Source organism: Musa acuminata, unplaced genomic scaffold (assembly GCF_036884655.1).
Source record: "Musa acuminata AAA Group cultivar baxijiao unplaced genomic scaffold, Cavendish_Baxijiao_AAA HiC_scaffold_1038, whole genome shotgun sequence".
In the NCBI taxonomy this organism is placed as follows: Eukaryota; Viridiplantae; Streptophyta; class Magnoliopsida; order Zingiberales; family Musaceae; genus Musa; species Musa acuminata.
This window is the reverse complement of record NW_027021252.1, coordinates 576961-599279: the sequence shown is the minus strand read 5'-3', so window position 1 is coordinate 599279 and position 22319 is coordinate 576961. Positions and strand designations below refer to the sequence as shown.

Genomic DNA, 22319 nt, shown 5'->3' with positions numbered 1-22319 from the left:
CCCGACCGGACACGGATTGGAGTTATAACGACGAAACGGAGGCGAAACAAGATCATTAAGATTAAAGCATATGATTCGCACTTGGGAAAGGGAAGTTCATCCCTTGAAGTTCATCCATCAGGCATTGGATGCGTCCGTACCAAGAATTTCCTTACTAAACGTCTTTTACTACATAGGGTCCTACTAATTAATTGGGCTTGATCTTTCTTCCTTTGTATTCTCATCCCATCTACTAAGCACTTAAGGTCAACGGTACCACATACCTAAGCCCCCCTCTTCTTATCTTAGCTGCCCAGGTCTGAAAAGCGGATTTAGGCATCTGCCCGCCCCCTACCAAGTCTCGGTACAACTAGTTATTCTAAACCGGCAATGCTTCGTTGAGCAAGTTAGCGACCGATGGTTTCCGAATACACGGGCCCAGGTAGTGTCTAGCTGATAAGATCCTTTCTTTCACGGGGCATTCCTAGTACCCTTTGAAAGCTCAAGGATGCTCTATTCCCCCAGCAAACAAAACAAGGTTTCATCACGAATCCCCGCATTGGAAAGCTCAAGGATGCTCTATTCCCCCAGCAAACAAGGTTTCATCTTGTCAAAAAGTAAACACACTTTCCTCTTACTCTATAGGAATCCAAAACGCTATCTATAAATATTCTCAAAGAAAGTCAAAAACTGGAATCGAATATATCCTAAATCTTTCAATAAGTAGTCAGCTGTGAGCTAAGAAGCCTCGTAGTCTTCCTTTTCGTGAGAGTAAGCTGTCCTCGTAGCATTTTCAGGTATGCATTCGCGAACGCTTCTGGAAAACTTTTATTAGATCTTATCTGTGCTCTGCATTCAAATCAAATTCACTAATCAAATAGGGGCGCTCGCAAAAAGCTCTTTCTTCTGAAGCGGGTCTACTATATTTCTCTATTGACCTTAGAGTAGGTAAACTTTCTTTTCTATGGCAATTTCTTACTATAGGAGAGCCTGGCATCCATCCCCCTTTATTGAATCTACTGTAAGATCTACCTTCTTCTTTCTATGAACTGTCTATATAGGTATTTAAGCTACCTAACCTTCGATTGGGCTACCTTAGAAAAGCAAGAATAGACTAACATCTAAACGATTACTATCCCAAACTCTATAGAATGAGGCTATAAGGTTCCCTCAATTGTCGCTGCGAAGGTCAGTAGTAATTCCATTATCCCCATTTCCTTTCACTTCCGACCGAAACATAAGTTCTAAGCTACCGTAATTCTATAGACCTAACTAGTATACTCTACGACCCGAAGCTACCTCAAAGGGTAATGGGGCCGGGCCGAGTTCCCCTTCTAAAAAGAAGGGAGCAGTTCCGAAGAAAGGAAGTGGGTTGGCTTGGCTTGGCTCTTTCTAGAGCAGCTCCGCTCTTCGGGCGCTTCGCAGCCTAGGATAAAGAGCTCCCCTATGGTGTCAGTCTAAGCCGAATACGACCGAGGCATTAGTAGTTGCGCTTAGCAGCTCTTCTAAGGTAATCCACACCTTCAGCCTCAAATCGTTTTCTAAGGAATTTTCTCTTCCGAAGGTTTCCCTACAATAGATTCTTGCTGCCGGCTGCTCAGTGTATAATTCCACTGTTAAGCGAAAGAGTGATTGAAGGAGCGTCTACTCGACAATTGGGGCTGTAGGAATGGAATACCCTTTGAGAGCAACCGACGATCTACCGCTCCTGAGGGTACTGTAGTAGGAGCATATCATATGGAGTAATGCCTTAACTTAATATCATATGGAGTAATGCCTTACTAGACCGGGCGAGTATATCCTTTGATGTCGACAATTCATTTAGAAAGGTCTAAATCCCTAAGGTTTCTTTAGAAAATCAACATTGGGTCATTTGTTCTTTCATAACCTCGGTGTCTTCTACGCGCTACCATCAGTGTCAAAGCTAAGCGCTCCTAGGCTCGCAGGCAGGGGTTAGATAAATCCATTTTTCTATGAAAAGAGATAGAATACTTTCATATAAGACATCTGTGAGTGATTGTCAGCCTTGTCGGCGCGTGCCCGCTTTTTCAAATGAGCGAGTGAAGCGTGCGAAGCACAGTTGCTTTCTTTGGAATCAGTCTGCCTTTGTTTTTACACGTCAACTTCCACTGAGAAAAGGAGTTAGCACTCAACTTAAGTATGTATAAGTGGTGGGATATCGCCGAGATGTAGATGAAGTAGTTATTGAGTAATGTAGAATCCTTTACTTTAGCGACACGAGATGGCCATAATGGATGTGCTTTTCGGCTCATTGTGCTTTCGATACTCGGATCGGTTCTTTTCTAAGTCAGTTGGGAAGACGTAAACGCCAATCTTCCCTGCCTGATCAAAGCACTAAAGGCAATCTCAACACAGTTTCGGGCACCACGATTCAGAGATGGGGAATCCTTGATAGACGAGTCTCGAAATCCACTTGCTGGAAGGATAGCCATCACCCTATTTTCCGGTCCTTATGGCTTTGCCATCTGGTCTTCATTGGATGCTCCTCTTTCTAGTGCTGGGAGTCCCTTCTTGGGCAAAGAGTTATTGGCCTGAATGAAACCGGCTATGCTAGTAGGGTTAGGTTAGAAGCATTCCTTATGCTTGCCCTAATCGAATGAGTGGCTACACTCTCCTTTCCCTAGGGGATAGAATATTCAACCACTCGCTCCCGCCCAGTTTTCGCTCGCTACCGCCATGCTGGACTAAGTCCTGTGTTCGCCACTTAACCAAAAGAAGCTTCCGCCGTTGCTATAAGAAAAGAATAGTGAATCAGAGAGAAGCATAGTTACTACACTGCTGACTTCAAAGTAAGGGTTAGCTAAGTGGGAAATGAGTGGAAAGAGAAGAGCGGGATCAATCTGGTAAGCGTCGCGGGACGGGAAAGAAATAAGCTCTATATTAACCCCGAGAAAGTCAGTAGCTGGCTCACTAACGCTGATTTGGAGTAACTCGCTAACGGAGCCCTAAACAAGTATACTATAGGATTGTGAATCTCATGCTCATGTACGCCCTGCTGCTACATCTCATGCATCCTCTGCTATTACATCTCATGCACCTTCTATTTCTTTCTATATCTATTCCAAAGGGGTGTCTTAAGTGTTACAGTCAGAAGTCACTCCTCTTTCTTTCTCGCTTCCGAAGCCCATAATCCTACAAGGCAATCAGTGACGTGTCTTAGTTTCGAAGTTTCTCAGTCAAGGGAAATACTTTCTGCTCGAAGTATCGAAGTAAAGTCCCTTCTTTATGCACATACATATACATAGCCAGACACAAAGGTGTACAATCCGGTGAAATTAGACTTGAAGTGTTCAGTAACTATAGGTTCTATTACTTGCTCTAGTGGCCGGGCCAACCGATAGGGGAGAACGAATGGCTCAGGAATCGACTGGTTCCGAGTAGACTCGTGGAGCTACACAGCTTGGATTATTTTCGAATATAATAAGAGGAGCCGAGCTAAATGACTTAAAAGAAAAGAGCCGCTGCGAGGCGAGGGGGGGCGTAGAGAGGTCGGTGCACTCACTCCCGTTACGAGAATGAAATGACGCGCCACGAGCACTTACAACTCGCACGAATAGCGCCACTTAGTGGCCGGAGATGGATTGAAAAGGAAGCCCACCCCCCTTTTTGGATTGTGAGAAAGAGCACACAGGACCTTACCCACTAATCATCATCTCATCTTAGCGAAGCATAAAGAAGCTCCCCCCGCCTACCTACTCGTGTTCGTAGCTCGATCGGAGGTCAAGAGTGTGGCGGAAAAAAAGAGGTAGTCCGTATCAAGTGAGACGTGAATTGCTCAGTAGTGCTTCGCCACTGGACGTTGACCCGCAGGCGGAAATAGCTTAATGGTAGAGATAGCCTTGCCAAGGCAGAGGTTTAGGGTGAAATTCCCTCCTTCCGCTCCTGGCTTCGTCCTTTAGTGGTATAGAGTTGAGTGCATAAGCCCCTTTCTACAAACCTTTCTATAATATAAGGGAAACTCGAAGAGCTTTCTTCGCATGCTTTTCTATAATATAAGGGAAACTCGAAGAGCTTTCTTCGCATGCTTTTCTATAATATAAGGGAAACTCGAAGAGCTTTCTTCGCATGCTCCTGCAGTACGAGCCTCATAGCCGCGCTTTAATATGATGAGAAGAAGAGGGGCTCCTTATATTCCGAGAAGAAGAGGGGCTCTTTCTATTCCGCTAAAATCCTTATTTACATCTTATGGGGGGTGTATAGCTCAGTTGGTAGAGCATTGGGCTTTTAACCTAATGGTCGCAGGTTCAAGTCCTGCTATACCCAAACCTACCTTACACGATACAATGAGTATGAGTAAGCCCTACACTATACAATGAGTATGAATAAGCCTTACACTATACAATGAGTATGAGTAAGGATGCGTTCAAAGAGAACTCTTTTGCCTTTGGACTCGCTTCGGCGACTTCGCCCTTTCAGTGACAAGGGTTGTGAGGTAAGGAGTAGTTCCAAGAGTGGCTCGGTCATCGATAGGCCCATCCTTATTAATTCTCTCTATAGGGCAGGCGCTCCCTACCTCTCGCATTTACTTATCTTCATTCTTTTTTCGCCAAGGTAGGTGATCGGCCTTACTTTTCTAGAAGGAGTGGAGTATCTTCCAGTAACGGCGAACAGGGGTCCCGCCTGGATTTCCTTTTTCGTTTATTTTCTTATTTCCTCGAATATGGAACTTTCGCCCTCCTCCTTGGTGCTCCGCCATGGTTCCAGCATGTGATTAGTGATTACCTCCATTGCTTCATCACCTGATAGACACCTAAACAGAATTCCCGGTATGCCTCTTTTGAATAGCTTACCATCATGCACTATATACCTTTTGACCATCTTCTTGAGAAAGTGCCTTTTGTCCGATACTCAATAGATATTATGGCTGTCTCCAATCCACTAATGGATAAAGGAACATTCTGATCAATCGGGGGCATCCATGTGCACTGATTGCTTTAGTTCTTGAATCACAGCATGTCTCCCATCTCCTTCTTTAATGACATCTGAATATAGCTTATCGTGAAAGTTCCATGTAGCTGAGCAGGAGTTCGTCGCTTGCGGATCTTCTCATTATCTTCGCACTTTTCTCTTTGAAGCTAGAGTTGCCAAAGAATCAGGTATATATGCACAAACTTTCCCTTTCTCGCTTTTGGAGTTCCCAATTCTATGTCAAATTCTGACAGCTGTAACAACCATTGCGCTGTCCTTCCCGATGGGGCTGGCCTTGACAGCAAGTACCTTATCTGATTAGCCCCCACAACCAACTTTCTCTTGTGCACCAGCATATAATGTCTGAACTTTCTTTTGGGCTGCATATACTAAAAAGATGTAAGCGCTTTTTTCTCTGCTTTAGTGTATCTCGCTTCCGCTTCTTTGAGAATTATACTAGCATAGTCGATTGTTGGCTTTTCTTAACCATTTTGATCATCCTGTGCTAGCACTCTATTCCGATAAGCATTATCATTGAAAACAAGATATAGCGTAAAGTGCCTTACCAGCTATTGGAGCCATCATCACTGGGGCGTTCGCTAAGGTCTCCTTTCTTTTGGAAAAGGCTTGCGGACAAGTAGAAGAATCTTGTCAAATTGCCTCTTACCATTTGGACTCTACCTTTTTCTCTTTGGCAATTCAATAAGAGGGGCGGAACAGAAAAGGCAGCTAACCGCGTTGTGATGAAATCAATGTTTGCCTTCAAGCGTTAAGTATTGCCCACTTATGGTTAATAGCAAGTTGAGTATAGAATTTATTGGTAATTAGACAGAGGCAGAGCAGACTAAGCACTATAAGGACAGAGGCAGTCTAAAGGGGCTGGCTTATGCACTCCACTCGTTACCACTAGCAGCATAGACACCGTTATCAAGGACAGAGGCAGTGGCATAGACACTGTTATCCAAGTGAAAAGCATAGAAAGAGACAGCAGACAAGCATCTCCTCAATCAGTTCCGTAATATCTATTTCTTGGATTTCTCTATTATGAGTTAAGTAATAAGTGAGTTTAGTGTTTGTTTACTTATAGATATAAGTGTGTGTCATCAACGGAATTTCTTATTGTTGTGTTTATTACATTGCTTGTTGACTTTCATTACTCATATCGGCATAATAATCCTATACGATAAGTACATAGGCATAGGTACCGTTATCTATATTATATGAGACCGACTTAACTTCCCGTGTAGTGACAGCTTCGTTAGTATTTCAATAGAACCCCCCTAAGGCATTAATAGGATTAAAACACAACTGATGAGATTGATATCACTACTAACAAGAATAGCATCGGGGAGTACTGGAAACATAGCATGGGTACGGATCTATTGCATCTAATAATCAAACAAGCAACTGGGAAACCAACGACGACTTTTGAACTAGAAAAAGGGAATCCAATTGAGTAGTCCTAAGAATGAGTAGCAAGGGGGCAAGTCCGCATTAGCCCTCTAAAGAACCCCGGACCAAAGACTAACAGTAGTATTAGTAAGGATGCGCATATGGTATAGGAATCAGAATGGATGTCAGGAAACTCAGAAAGGGTAGCTGGAGTCGTGCAGTAGAGTAGTAGTCGTAACGAAAACATCACTAAGGAATCCCGCTCATTAGTCAACTAAGCATTGTTATGTGTCCAGGTGTGCCAGCGCCCTAAAGTAGTAAATACATAATGAACGTCGTAGTAAAAGACAAGTAGTACGATAGGGAAATAGGGAATCACACTCTCAATTCAAAGACATAAACCTAGCAGTCCAAGCCTTATTCCACAGGGGCTACAATCATACTCATCGGCGTAATAATCTGACTATCCATATAGGTATTCCAGGCACTACTTTAACTCACAGGTAGCCCATGCCTTACTCGCTAGCCAAACTCCTCCCTATCTATTGTTTCAAACTTCCCATACTGCTGTCAATGCCTATGTTTGAGTTAGGCCCTTCCCTGACTCTCTTTGATTCTTCTACAGCTAACAGGCTCTTCTATTATTAACTATAGGATCGAACTTACAACTATAAGAGTTGCACCAATGTTTCCAAAAGAGTTGAACCAATGCTGCCAAGCCTAGCTGCACACTCTTACGCTCCTCAGCTAAACTCTTGAAACTAGGGCTATAGTAGCTCAATCTGCTAGTTAGTCATTAAAGTGTTAGAATAGGGATAAGTAGCATTGGACTTGGAATAGGGATAAGTAGCATTGGACTTATTGGTCTCAGTCAGTAGACACGGAATAAGGATGAAGTGACGCAATACTGAGAGTAGAAGCAAGGGGAGGCAGCCTTAGAAAAAGTAAGGAGAGCCTTAAAAGCCAGAAAGGTAGACTGAAAATGGGTAGTAAGACCATAGCAGGTAGAGGCATAGTCAAAGGTATGAGCTACAGGCCAAGAGACGGGGAAGTAAAACAAAGGGAATAAATAGTCAGAATGAGATCGAGGGTAGTAAGCCCAATAGACATGAGTTTGAGTTCGATAGCTAGTATCCGGATCGGTAGTTCGAGTTTTCTAGTTAGGAAAGATAGACTTCATCAGCGGAGTCAAACAATTAGATGCTGGATATAAAGCCAGAGTTTGAAGCAGAGGTCTTGTTGTAGTGTGTCGGTATCGGTTCGATCTTTGCTCCTATAAGTCCAACTCTTTTCCTACAGTGCCTAAAGCCACGGAGTTACTAGTTTCTTTCCTGGTTTCGAGTTATACCCTTCTAGTTTGAGTTGTTCCCTTGTTAAACGGAGATCTTCTTAATATGAGTATCGGCTAGCAGGAAGTGATAGAAGAATCATAGGTGAAATACAGCTATAAGGCAATCAAGTAAGTTGTCAGGTTGAGGGCAAATACAAAGATGTGGTGTAGTAGTATCGTAGTGGATCCAGATGTCCAGCTCCCGAACACAGGACTTGAACCCGAGATATCCGATTGCAGCAACAGAACTAGAGCAAGTTGACTTTCCTCGCACCCGGATCCTGCTCTTTACGACTTAACTCGAACAGCTGATTCAGTTGGGCCTGTTTGAAGTCAACCCTAAAACTCACTTGCACAACGGATTAAGTTGGGCCTGCCTGTTTGAAGTCAACCCTAAAACTAAGAGTAAGGAAGCGAAGCTTACGTGCAACTCATTCATATTAAATTGACTCTCGAACATCTAAGAGAAGATATATTCTTATTACCGGGGATCTATACCCGACAGCTCCTTATGATACCTTGACTTAACCCGTACAATAACTCCTTTTTCTTCACCAACAACACAAACACACATTCGAACCTCTTTCTAAGACAAACTGATTCACCTCATTCACTTACTTATTGACTCGAGACCGAACCCTATGACTGACTTATTGACTCGAAACCGAACCCTATACGGGAAGTGTGCTACGGGCGAGTATTAAGTAAAGAATGTAAATGAAATGCACGACAACAAAACCAATCAAGAAAGCTGGAGTGGAGTCACCTAACAAAGAAAACTCATATAACTAGCGCACCCCTGCCTGGAAACTGAAACTTGCTAATGCCGATAAAACCGGAATTGATCTTGCTTGGTGCATAAGGATATTGAACTGGCGCTTTAGCTACTGAGTCTGGGCCTTACCAGTGTCTTCAGTGCGAGTTTACCCTTTGCCTCAATTCATTCTGAAGCGCTAAGTCAATCACAGTATCAGGAGGAAAGTATACAAGAATCTATTGAGGTGCGAAAGTAAGCTGCAATGACATATTTTGAACTGAAAGGATAGGTCGGGGCGGAAGAGAGTACTGTTGCTAAGTCAATCCAATCTGTTTCGTAGAGTTGCTTTTTCCGTTGCTGTTTGTTCTGTTGCGACTTCATATTTCGACTCTATAGAATCGTTGGCCTTGTTCCCTTGCTTTCGACGTTCAGGTTAAGATACCTTATACCAGGTTAAGATACCTTATACTTGACTTGCTACTCTTGTTTCTTGTTCCGTTACATAGGCATAGGCATACCCCTTATCCTTTTTTCTATACTAACCTAGCTGCTACGATACTTTAGACTTCCAGCTTATTAATATGATTAAACTCGAACGTTGCTTGCAGAACCGCTGACTGCTTACCCGCGCAAAAGAGCTGGATTCGATTCGGCTTCTATTCTATCTTGGGCATGAGATGAGGCTTATGTATGGGATTTCAGTAGAACAGAGATTGATTTCTTCACCCCTAAGCACCGTGTAAACCAGAAGTAAACCCGCAATTGAATCTCTCCGTTAGCGAGAGTTAGTTGCGGGGTGCCTCCATTCAACAAGTCGGGGCTTTCGAACAAGGGTAGGGCAATAATAGAATATTACATACTATACTTGTTCTAGTAATAGCAATGCTATGAGTAAGTGTTTTATGGGGAAAGGCTAGAGTCCAGAGTTCCATTACTAAATGACATAAGAGGTGCACACTCTATTCTTAGGTCGCCAAAAGAAAAGTGAAGCGATGCTGTACAAAAGGAAACAGGTAATTATGGAAGAAGAGGTGAAGCAGTTCGAGAATCAGCAGTGCGTGCGGTTTCAGAGCTTTGTAAGCTAACCTCAATGCTTGTCTTTTGAATTGAACAAGTGGCTTAGTCTCTCCATCTCGAAGTAAACCTGGACAGGAATCTTTCCCTTTAGCCGATGAAGACAGAACTTCAACATTTCCTGTATCTATAGCTTTTGACGCCCGCTGTAGCTCATGTAGTATAGTATGGTAGCTCACAAACAAAGTAGTTTCGTACGGTGGAAAGTAGGCAATCAGAAAAGGATTGATCTAGCCACACCAATAATGTAATTGAGTTTGAGTGCACATCATTCATATAGAACTGAGTTAACAACCACTGCGAAACACCCAAAAAAGTGTTAGCACCCCGGAGAATCAACTACAGCAGCATAAGGGCGAACTCAACAAGCACAAGAACAGAACTAACTCTCACTCTTACCTTCCTGCTGGACTCTCCTTCTGACTTAACTGCCTCCCTTTCCTACCTCGACTCCCACTCTCGGTACTTATGGCATCAAAGCCAGTGGACTAGAGCATCTCAGCTAACAGAATGAGGCTCCTAGGCAACAGCCAAGCAGCTGGCAACTAGATCTTAATTCCACTCTGGCTCTTCCAACTAATACTGTTAGGGCCCCTCGTTGGCCCAAACTTCCTCGGTACGTATACACTTTTCACTCCCAGAGAAGTAAAGCACCATGGAGCTCACAGTGCCTCAATTTCTCTTAAAGATAACATCTTCACTGACTTTTGTAGCTGCTACCTCAGAGGAATCCACGCTTACGGGTTTGGTTAGCCAATCCGCGGGCTGCAATCTCCCACCCTCCTTCGTATATGATAGACTTATACTGTTAGCCACCCTGAAGCTACTAATAGAAGCTTTAAGGGGCGAGGCGGTATCATATGTTACCTCTTCGTCCAGCAGCCCTTTCATATGATTTACTGCTGTATCCTTTCCTATATGTTTTACTGCTGTATCCTTTCCTATATGTTCCCATTGATGGGGTGTTCTCACAGTCTTTCTGCTGTTGCACCCCTAGAGTAAATGGTCTCTACTGCTTCTCAAAGGTATGGAACTGTTCCCAACGCACCAGTTGCTCCCTTATCCTTTCCATGAGGTTTTTCGTTTTGGGCTTACTTCTAACTTAGGGCTTCCCTTTTGCTTACTTAGCAGTGGAATTCTCACTTTCCTACTTGCCAACTTTCTTGTATAATTCAGAGTTTTGGGCTTACTTCTGACTTTCTTACTTGTTCGTTTACTATATGCGTGCGGTAAGAGAGGAGTTCAAGAGTTATGTAGTTAAAGAGGAAAGAAAGGGTTTCAGAAAGGGAGTTAGTGTTATTGGAAATAAAAGGATAAAGAGTTAAGGTTGTTAGGTTAGTAAAGAGTAAAGAATAGTGAAAGAGCTATGCCCTTATATGAGTAGTGTTGTACTTGGTGTTTCACTTTCAAATGCAATTGGTGAGCTGGTGTAACTGAGTTAGCAGCATAAGAAGGAACAGAAACCTTTTCTAGTTTAAGATGCTGGAGCATAAGTTTCAGATAGTCGAGTTGGGGTCGATAATACCTCTGGGTTCAGTGCACAAAATACGGACTTGCTCTTAACTTCACTCCCATTGGTAGGTAATATGACTTCTTTCTACACTATGGATTCAATGATTTTATTAGTGGCTTTTTCACCCCGTCCAAATAGAAGCAAAACACTCCTTATAACGGAAAAAGAAAGGGATTTCAAGGGGAGGAAGGAAATTCCATTCCATCCAAATATGACTTGATTGTATCAGTTGAAAGAGAAAGATGAGACTCTGGATCATAAGCCAAGGATCATGCCGACGGAGCGGAACAGGCCTGCGGGTTCATTGTCAGCAACAAGTAGTTCATCAAGTGTAGTTCAGGGGAGAAAAGAGAGTACTGGTTCTTATGCTTGTGTTTAAGGCTTTCACTCCTTTCCTTGTTGGTCAGGTTAGTTCCTGTTCTAGGAATTGGATCTGAATCAGTTCTAAAGTCATGAGAATGACCTGTTCTGTTCTAAAGTAAAGTTATAAAGTCAAGTTCTGAGGCATAATCCAATAAGGAAGTCAGCTACACTTCAATTCGATAAGTCCTGTGTTTACCAACTGCATTAGCTTCAGAATCACCTACAGAAACTTCAACTAGTAATTCTACCGATAGCTTTAGTTTAGTCTAGGAAAGTAGCTAAAGTAATCCTTAGTTTCATCCGTATTAGTAGCGAGTAGCGAGAGAGACAATCAGAGTTTACCTTGAAGTTTACCCTGGCTTTGAAGCATGGCGTCAGGAGCCTAGTTGCACGGGTTTATGAAACCTTTTTCTCCCTCCTATTAAGTAAGATAAGCTAACCTTCCCCCCTCCTATTAAGTAAGATAAGCTAACCTTCCCCCCTCCTATTAAGTAAGATAAGCTAACCTTCCCCCCTCCTATTAAGTAAGGCAACTCTCCCTCTGTGGAATACCGAGTTTAGTCTTCAAGGGAAGTTTAGTGTTGTGATAACGGAAGCCCTGCCGCTGGAAACAGGTAAAAATAAAGGACTTAGGACTCTGCCCCACCCTAGTATTTTCATAAAACAAGTAAGCTCTTACCGCTTCTTTGGCAAAGGCTACTCGCTCGCACTTTGCCCGCTCTGACGCCGACCTCCTTGACTCGCTCCCTCCGGAAAAGTGTTCTTTTACTGTGATTTGGTGTCCGGAGATGGCACATCAGTCATTTAAACACTCCATGATAACATCAATCTTGCTTGGCTCATGGAGGCAGTGTGATTTGGGGATCTTTAGTTTTCGGAGCAAGGTAGCCAGAGCTCATGGTCCATCAGAGGCCCTAGTTTCTAGTTAGTTTGACCGCTCGATTAAGTATTATATTAAAGAAAGAAGTGCCCACTCCACTGAATAATGAATAGAATGAACTATATACCCATATCCCTGGAACAACTCTCAAATCAAGAACAACTGTCAAATCAACTCTATCTTAGTCTACCCGACTTTGACTGGTAAGAGTCGCCGTTCCTTGTGTCTTTGTTTCTATTGCATTTCACCTCATCTACTCACATTCTGTTCTGCGAGATCTTAGAATCACCGTCAATACCTCTAAGTAGGTCCAGGATAATCCAAAGTCTGGGGCAATTTACAACTATGCCAATGAATCTAGAACTAGCAAGTCAATCTTTTATGCAGTCATCGATTCGCCCGATAGGCCACAATTACCACGACGAGGAACGCTTTTCTCGTAGGAGTTGACGAGTTTATAAAGGCAAGTTGTATCGAATTAGCAAACTGTGTAGAAACCTACTGGTAAAGGAAAGTTTGTATATGAAAGTGAGCTAGGCGCCGGGTAAAGCTACTTGGAATGACTACTGAACCGCTTATCATCGACAGTATTGAACGATTCCATCTATCCCCGCATAGTTTCTATGACTACCTAAGATTTCGTTCAGTCTAATAGAAGTTGACACCTATTACAGCTCGTACAACCTTGAGTAAGAAGTGCATCGAGACTCGTTCTTGAAGTTACGACTCCCTTCCTCCACGGAACAAAAAGTGTTACTTCCTTACATGGACTGCTACCACCTCTTCTATTTCCTTAGCTTCGGGTAAACTCACTTCCTTTTCTGGGGTCTCGACCGACTATAAGTTCGAAAGCCTCACTACCGGGTACTAAGATTAACGACGAATCTCCTCTCCTATACTCAAAGACATACACTTAGACCTCAGCCGCAGCACGACAACAGTCAGAATGGATATTAACAGAAGGAAGGCAAACAGCAAAGGAATTAGGACTTACTCATAACAGGAGCCAAAAACAGGAACTGTAATGACACGAAGAAAGAATCAAATACAGGTTAACACAGGACGCTGCCCGGTCTCTTTTCTTTCTAAACGCTATCTTTAATAATAACAGAGATTTGGAGAGGGCAAGTCACTACTAGACAAGAAAGCCAGTACTCTATTCTTCTCACGCTTATGATCTATAGTAATCCGCTTCCCCTCCATTCTACTAAGTATGGGGCAAGGCGCAAGTCCAGCATCGGTAGCTGCTTCATCTATTTCTACTAAGTCTGGGCATTCGGCTGCTTTAACGGATCTTGGAGACAAAACAATAACTGCATCTCTAAGCTATATACCAGCGGAAGATCTTTCGCCCTCTCCTTTTAGGTATAAGTTAAGAAAAGAATGTCATTGCCTCCCCTCTCTAAGACAAGAACAGGTGGATTCCCTTGCTGGTTCAGAAGATCGGATTGCTGCCGACCCCTTAACTACTGATTCAAATAAAGGAAAGAAACTACTAGCTTGCCTACTAGCGGACCCGACCTCTCCTCTGATCTTGCTCTTAACCAACCCGACCTCTTATAAGTGTTCACCCCTATCCGACACAAGAACATAAATCTACTTTACTGACTTTGCTTTGGAATAGTGGGGAAACTGACTTTATCATCTCTAACACCCAGCCAGCCTACATGATAGGATCGGAGAATTTATACCTCTGGCAACAGGCAACTATTAACTGAATTAGGCTCATCTACTTAAGTACAGAGCCATAACTTGATGAGTTTCTGGACTACTCGACAGGTGAAGCAGGATTACTCTACTGGTTAGGGATGAAACTAACCTAGCGACTTTCCTAGACTTAACTCACACAACAACATCTTCTTTGGCTTCTTCTCCTAGAACTGTAACAGTAACTTGCCCTGACTCATTTAATTCATAACTAAATAACTGTTTTGTGCTGTAGCTGCTAGTATACGAGTGTAGTATGGCCCTACGCGGCACCGCTAATAGCTCTACAAATACACTCTCTACAAAGAATACAACTCAAGGTGCTGAAAGCCTCCCTATAGATTGCACTCTTTATGGCTCCTCTTTTTATAGGCACTAAATGCATTATTTCTTCTCTTTAGATGTTTTTCATGTCATTTCCCATTAAACTACATAAGTTATGTTAGAGTGAATTGACGCCTATAAGATTGACCCTATTGCAACTTAATATAGGGCACTCCGGACTCTGGAACTTCAACTAGTCAGTAAACTCATTCTTCTTTCTTAACTGAAAGTCGAGTGTCTAACTCAGGTGCCTCCGCTCCTATAACTTCATTCTGAAAACACATAGAAAGTAGGCCTACTAACCAAGCTCTCTACACGGGGCCAAGCAGCGACGAGTTTCATCCATTAAGTCTACCTCCGCTACTGATGCAACTGGATCACTTAGGGCTTTCAAAACCAAGTCCTGTGTTCGTACTCGGGAAAACGCCAAGATCAGATTTCCAATTGACCGACTCTGCCGCTACACATTAGTAGTTACTTGCCGTCTCAAAAAAGCTATTCTTAATATAGGAAACCGGAATTGGCTTTGCCCCCGCATCTAACACGGCGATCAGAATTGACCTCACTCGTCCAAGACCACAACCCACCGCTGCTCGGTATGAGTATGTAACTGCTAAGACTGAAGCTGGTGAGTTGCAGGCTGATGCGGGTGGTACTGATGCTATGTGGCTAAGGTACTACTATAGGCATGGGTAAGCTTACTTGTGGAATTCCTTTACTAGGTCGGGGCAGAGTCCTGTGCCCTTAAGTAATTGGTTGTGCGGCAGCAAGTTAATAGATATAAGATTTATAACTACAGATGTGTTCGGTGTTTGTGTTACGCGGCAGTGTAGTTAAAGCGCTAAAGTGTGCCGTGCCCTGGACTAAGAGGGAGACTCGCACTTAGGGCTAAGACACATAGTAGTGGTGGTCAGAATGAAAAGCCAGGGGCCAAGCAACATTAAGAATGAGACCGGGTATGACCATAAAGCCGCATTCCAGTTCTTGCCCTTAAGTAAATGGGTGAGGCGTGTTGGTGCTGCCACTGTTACAGTTCTAAAGTAAAGAGTGAGAGTTAGTTCGGGTCGGGTGCTAGTGTTATGTCAACTGGAATTACTGAATTTACCGTCGTAGTCAAAGGCTTTCAGCACCTTCTGACGGAACTGCTGACTATAAGTACTGAAGTAAAGAATAAAACTCTACAGACTAAGAATGAAACTAGAAGGTATTTCTTCTCCGATATCTATAAGTAGCTGCCAGGCTTCTTACCTTAACCCAGCCAGCTACATTGAGAGTCTACAGTTTCAAGAGCCAAAGCTGAGTTCTACGCTCCCTTATGCTTAGTCAGTTCCCTTATTCTTATAAGTCATATAACTCACTAGTTGACTTCTTTCTTGCCAGAGCCAGTACTTTACTCTTTCTCTAGATAGAAACCAAAACCAGTTGAAGAATAAAGATCAGTCCCTCACTCGCTAACGCGCAACAAACATAGTAGCTTGTTGGCTTTGAAGCTAGGTCAGAGATCTTAGTTGGCTTAGAAGCGGGAAGGGGATAATAGTTGGAAGTTGCCAGAGCTATAGGGGAGAGATGGAAGGTATTGAAGCCAGCAGCTTGTTGAATTCAGTAAAGAGATACAAAGCGGTCTGCTTCTCAGCATCTAGTAGTAGCTTTGCCCCTGTTCGAGGTTCAGTGGAAAGTTGAGTTTAGAGTTGATAGTTGCATTCTTTGGTCAGCGAGCCCAGCCCAGTTGCATCAGTATTAGGGGCAGTAGCATCTGTCTTTGTTTACAGAGTTGAGCTCGGGGTTCACACTTATTATAGGTGTCGGGTAGGGCTTTCCCCTTGTAATGGAGCTCGGGTGCTAAAACTCAAGATGTGGGTTAGGGTCGGGCACTTATAAGAGGTCGGTTCGGGGTGTAATTAATGTAATAGATGTGGGTGCCTTCTTGAGGCTCGGGTAGTTTACTTACTTTGTTTACTGACTTGCTAGTTAGGGTGATAAACTGATTTGCTAGTTAGGGTGTCAGTCCAAGTAGTTGTAGTCCAGGTAGTTGTAGTGACTTATAGTAGTTGATTTATAAAGAAGAGAGTTTTAGAGTTTACTTCAGAATCCAATCCAATAGTCCTGGGAGATAGAGTGAAAAGAGATTAGATGAGCCTGAGTGAAAAGAGGAAGTAGGGAGGTCGGGTGTTGCCCAAAGTAAGGGTTGTTGACTGACTTTGTGGGGTAGACTTGTGGAAGAAAAGGAAGAAAAGAAAAGAAATCACAAATCACAGCCAAGACACTAGAAAACTCTTATTTATCATGTACTGACACTTTACTAGTTAAGTATAAGAAAATAGCTAGAAATATATCTTATATTATTAAAGAATCAAGTTGAGAAAGAAAGAGAAAAGATGAAACTCGGGGCACTCATTACTACTAATGCACCTCGGGGCACTCACTACTACTAATGCACTAGGTTACATGCGGTTACATGCGGTTACACGCGGGTGTGTGGGTGTTTGGTGCAGGGCCAAGCAACTACCCGGTCTCGTTCTTAAGCACTAGCATCGGTATCAGCTTTAGATGCACTGGTTTGGTTCTTGGACTCGGGTCGGATAGAATGGGTGGCACTGGCTCGGTTCTGGTAGTTACTATATGAAGACTGCCCGGCACCGGTATCAGGCTTGGAGGCTCTTGTTTAAGCCTGCAACTCCATAGCATCAGTCTTTAGAGGCACTGTTTGGTTCTTTGATGCACGGGTTTCAGCCTGATATTGGTCAACTCTATTCTATCCCTCCTTAGCTCTATTCTGAGTCTATCAATCTGGAATCCTTAATAAAGATATATTCAATTATATATGAATTTTCCCTACGCCAAGTAACTACTAGACAAGCCGACTTAGGCGCGTCAGTGAACGGGGTGTAGCGGCAGTCCCTTCTGAGTATTTGTATTTCCATAGGTATTGTACTGCTGGACTGGGAAAGGAAGTTGCACATACTACTGTACTGGGTTAGTTGGCAAGAGGAGAGGTAGATTTGTATAGGCTAAATAAGGACTCCCAAAGGCTGTGCTATGCGCTCGGGAGCCTTCGATATGGTATAAGAGATATAGGTAGGAGCCTTAGATATGGTATAAGAGATATATGAGCCAAGCCAGAGCCAGAGTCTAGGTCAGCACTTCAAGGATAGGTCGGCAGACAATAAGAATGGAGTTTACTTACCGGTCCTATACAAAACTAAAGAATAGAGTGGTAGAAATAGAGTGGTAGAGTAGACAATTAGTTTCAAGAATAGAGTAGTAGTCCTGCCCTTATAGTAAGTTGAAGAAGAAAGTACTGGCTAGCTGCTCAGGGAAAGAATAAAGTACTGGCTTATATATAAGCCTTAAGTCAGTGAAGTAAGCCCTAAGTAAACTAGTCAGTAGTAAGCCTACCAATTCCCTGATTAAGAGAAGAGATAGAACTCACCGATTCCCTGAAGTAAGGAGTAAGGAGTCAGCCCGAAGTAGGAAAGGAAGAATCAAAACAGTAAGTAGAAGAATGCAAGTGAGCCATATAATCCTGTATGTCTGCTTGGCCCCTACGAAAAGATGTAATTTACAAGTTCATCAAAACAAAGAAAAGTGGAGTCTATAGGTTCCTTGTGTGCGAGTCAGCCTATAACTCTCAATCTGGGGGGGTAAAGTACTGGCTTTTCAGCGGGAATAGAAGCAGTGCTAAAGAAGCAAATAGTTCTGGGAAATCCAATTCACTGAGTTGCTGCTAGTGTGAGTAGAATCCGTCTTTTCACCCCTTGTTTCATATGTATTTGTTAAAGATGTTACTGGCTCCACTAAAGAGACTGCTCGAGGTCAAGCAGAAAGCTCAGGTTAAGGCTTTGTTGCGAGGTATCTGCTACAGGCAAGCTTATACTAAACTAGTCCTTTGCCCTTAAGTAATTGGGCTTTATCTGTCTACTTGCTATGTGCTCGGGAGAAAGAGTTGGATTAGATGATAGCCAGTAGTTTCAAAGGTATAAATTATCCGATCATCTAGTAGGAGCTTGGCTGCTTGTCGGCTTGGCTCTTATCTCTTCCTAGTAGTAGCTTGCCGGTAAAAAGTAGATTTATGTTCTTGTTGCATCCCAGTAGTGGTAGTCCCGGGACAAGTATCGGTTGATGCTCAGCGTAAGGCTTATAGCCAAGAGAGATAGGCGCACAGGCAGTAGCTAAAGAATAAAGGTAAAGGGAGTCAGACCTATAGACAGGAAAGTGATCATGCGATAGGGACAGTTCAGCTTGAAAGAATTAGGCAAGTAGACAGTTTGCTAGTATATGGGTATATTCCATATTATGAATGAAAGAATCAAAGGCATGATAGTTAGAATTTCCTGAAGGCGGGGCACCGGCCAATAGCCCTAAATTGGAGAGTTAGATAGGGCAGTGTCCGGTTGGTAGTTAAGATCCTTATCAGTAGTAACAGACTTAAGTGCAAGGTAGTTTGATTCCCGAGTTCCCCACCAAGTTATCATCAAAGACATAACAGTAAGTTAACAAGTAAAGAATTCATTATGAAAGTGTATTTCTTGCAGTTGTGTTTGCGGCAGTGGTTGGATATCCCTAGTTATTAGTTAAAGGATGAGAAGCGCCAGTTCCATTCACATAGTTAGGAGTCAAAGAACGAGGGCTAGTAGCAGTAGACCGGAGACAGGAAAGACAGCTTCGAGATCAGTAGCTAAGGAGTTCAAGTCAGCCGGGTAGGCTCCAGCTAGCAAACAAGGATCCAGATCAGTAGTGACAGAGTTCAGGCAAGGATCCAGATCAGTAGTGACAGAGTTCAGGCAAGGTTCGAGAGCAGTAGAGTCAGAGTTCAGGCAAGGTTCGAGAGCAGTAGAGTCAGTCCTATCTCTTAGTTTTAGGTGAGTTCAGCAGTTACAGGATGAAAGCCACTAGCGCTCTAGTTTGAAGCGAGCAGTATAAGAATCCAAGGTGAAATGACGAGTGAAATACAGGCAGGGCAGGTCCAAAGGCTGTAGCGAGAGTCTTGTTAGCATGAGTGCAATTCCCAGTTTTGAGGTTGGTTCTCATCAGCCGATTTCTACCTTGCAGCAGAATCTGATCCTTATCCTAATCCTGGAAGTTTGCGGCAGGAGTTAATTAGGTGGAGTTCGGGATGCCCACTACGCTAGGATAGTGAGTTTGCCGGAAGGGATGCCGTGTCTTTACATCATTCTTTCTATGCCCCCCATGTGCTCAAGATATGAAAATAAGAGGTAGAGTTCCAGCGGAATAAAGAGCTAGTAAGGATGCTTTCTCAAGTACAGTGTTTTACCGAGAAGGAAGGTCTATGGTGCGAGTCCATATTGCCCTAATCCTAATTAAGATGATAGTGTAGTATAGTGGTTTTGATTTCTATGGGACCACCCCCAGTCTAATCCTAAGTCTGATGGGTCTAGTACTTATTATTTTATTGGTCTTTGGTCTTGTCTTGTATTTGTTTCATCCCCCTTACTAATAACAAAGAGTTTTTTGGCAGAACAAACAAGAGAAAGAAAGAGGCGGAAGTGCGAATAAGGGCGGAGGCACCCAGAAACGAGGAAGGGCGCAGATAGCTGCTTTCCAACTCCTTCCAACCAACTCAATAATTATCGATAAGCACATTTACTAGGCGATACAGAGTTTGTCCCATATAGGATTTCTTCTGCTTTATCTATACTTATAGCAGGCATCATTTTCTCAATCTAGGGATGAATAGCAGTACCTTTCCTCTTTCCTTTCCTTTCCCCCCATTCAAAGCTTACTAATGATAGATAGTATAGGATTTTCTTCGAATTGAAACACTTGACTTGAACTGTGCCTGCTCACAATATAAAGGTACTTCCTAAGCCAGCCCGTACTGAAGATGGTACTACTAAGAAAGATAGTATATATATAGCCCACTACCTTTTCCTAGAAAACGACCGCTACTATACAAATCTATAGACCGGAAGCTACCCACGAATTAAGGCTTCAAAGGGATGATGCTTTCCCCATTTCTCAAGGTTTGGCCTCTTCTTATGATGCTTTCCCCATTTCTCAAGGTTTGGCCTCTTATTAAGGTAAAAAGGGGGTGATCCCTCTATTTCTCCAAAAGCATAAACTGGATTAGACTCGAGAGCAGATAGTGGAACAAGCCCTATTCTATCTGTGCCAACTCAAAACACTATTCTATATGTGCAAACTCAATAAGCTAGGTGGTGTACAGAATGAGGGCCCGGCCCGGGTAGTGGTCCAACTGTCGGTTAACGCTGAAACGGATATTTCTAGTCATTTCCTATGGGTGATGAGGAATTGGCATATTGTCCTGCAGTAGCTCCTTCCCTTGCTTGTTAGTTGGCAACTTTAGAGAAAAGGTGGAATAAGTTTTAGTTGACGCCGAGATAGGTTCTTCTTCTGCGCTCGACACTCAATAAGGATTTTAGGCTAAAGTCAGATATGATGCTGTGTGAGCTCCCGAAAGATAATAGGACTTGTGCTTGAACCTTTCTTCTAAGCTTGCTGCGGATTCTCTTGTCGATTCACCTCTCTCTCAACAAAGTCTTGTTGTTCTGAGTAAACCAGTCAAACCCTACATGGAACTTGCCCGAACTACACTCCCACCACTTGTTCGTCTTGCCCGACCTCTACTTGATGAATCGTTTGCTGACTTTCGAACAGGAACTTTACTTGCGGAAGCGCTTTCTGGTTGAATGGAATTTCTGAATAGATCTGGAACATACATTATTTCAGAATAGATCTGTAATGACCCGTGTTTCTACGTGTTTCTATACAATGGCTCGCAAACACTCTAATAACTCTGGCGTTAACTCTAATAACTCAGTAAGCTGGTGAAAACTTGTCGATTCTAAGACTTTGAAACGAAAAGGAGCTCTAGCAGAAAAAGCAGCAACGGCTAACTCAAACTATACTGTAAGTTAGGAATTGAATACATCTTTTGCATGGTATAGAAAGAAATTGTAACAACACACACGGCTTCCCTTTCATCTGATCGTGATCGGCTTGGCCTAAACGAAACCTTTTTGATACTTGACCGACGCTTCTCGACGCTTCTCTCATAGCAACATTCTAGGATTTCGCCCGCTGCAGCTTATAATTGAGTAATCTAACATACTTCACTCCCATGACTAATATTAGCACCCGCTCACGTAAGCGCAACTTAACCAGCAAGAGAACCTAACATATGTCCTGAAGTAAAGTAGAGTTCTGTTCGTCCAGTTCAAGATCCTATTGAAGAAGATAAGATTGCTTAGTGCGCGGAAGATCTTCTTGCTTAGTAGATTCAGATTACTTGTTCTCTATAAAGCACCTACCCGCGACAACTCTAAAGCACCTAACCCCATACAAGAAGTATGGTTAGCGCAACTCAAAGATGCATTTCTGAACTTATGTGTTCCATGTAATGGGAATTTCCATCAAGCAGAAACTCCCTAAGTACCGAGTCTACCAGTTATTTCTTATCTTTAACAGAGTCAACAAAGAATGAAATGGAAAATCCAAAAAGAAGATATCTCGCACTCCAAACTACTGGAATGGAATCTATCTCTAAATACCCTTTATATACTAAATCAACGAACGAGTCAATCAACTAAAACTCCCGTTCGCGCACCAGTACTTTATTCCTCCGCTCACTCGACTTTAAGATTCAGACAGGAATTCCCTTAGCGCTGAAGAAGGAATTGAGGTACGCACAGAACAAGCCATAGTTTCTAGAACAAGTATTTGAGGGAAAGGGGATGCCTTGGTCGGTGCTAGGAAAGAAAGGATGCTTTCGTCGGTGCTAGGAAAGAAAGGATGCTTTCATTATAGAAGGAGAGGATAGGAAGAGCGCCTAGAAAGTACTCTTGTATGGAGCTAGAGCGTTGGATGCTGATAAAGATGATTATGCCGGAAGAGAGAAAGAAGCAAAGGGGCACGCCGAGCAAGCAATAAAGAAAGAAATATAGGTTTGCAGAACTGGCTTTAGGGAGCTCGATGGATTCAATGAATTCTTAATACATTGGAGTTGAACAAGCAATTCATTCTATTCCCTTCCCTTAACCAGCCGCTGCTTCATTCGAGTCAGCAACACCCGAACTTTGGACTTTCAAGATCT

At 43.0% G+C, this 22319-nt stretch overlaps 1 non-coding gene across 1 annotated transcript; it reads left to right on the top strand.

Moving 5' to 3' along the window:
* Positions 1-4190: 4190 nt before the first annotated feature.
* On the top strand, positions 4191-4263 carry TRNAK-UUU (transfer RNA lysine (anticodon UUU)). The gene has a single exon. It is a non-coding gene; the product is annotated as a tRNA-Lys (tRNA).
* Positions 4264-22319: the final 18056 nt, after the last annotated feature.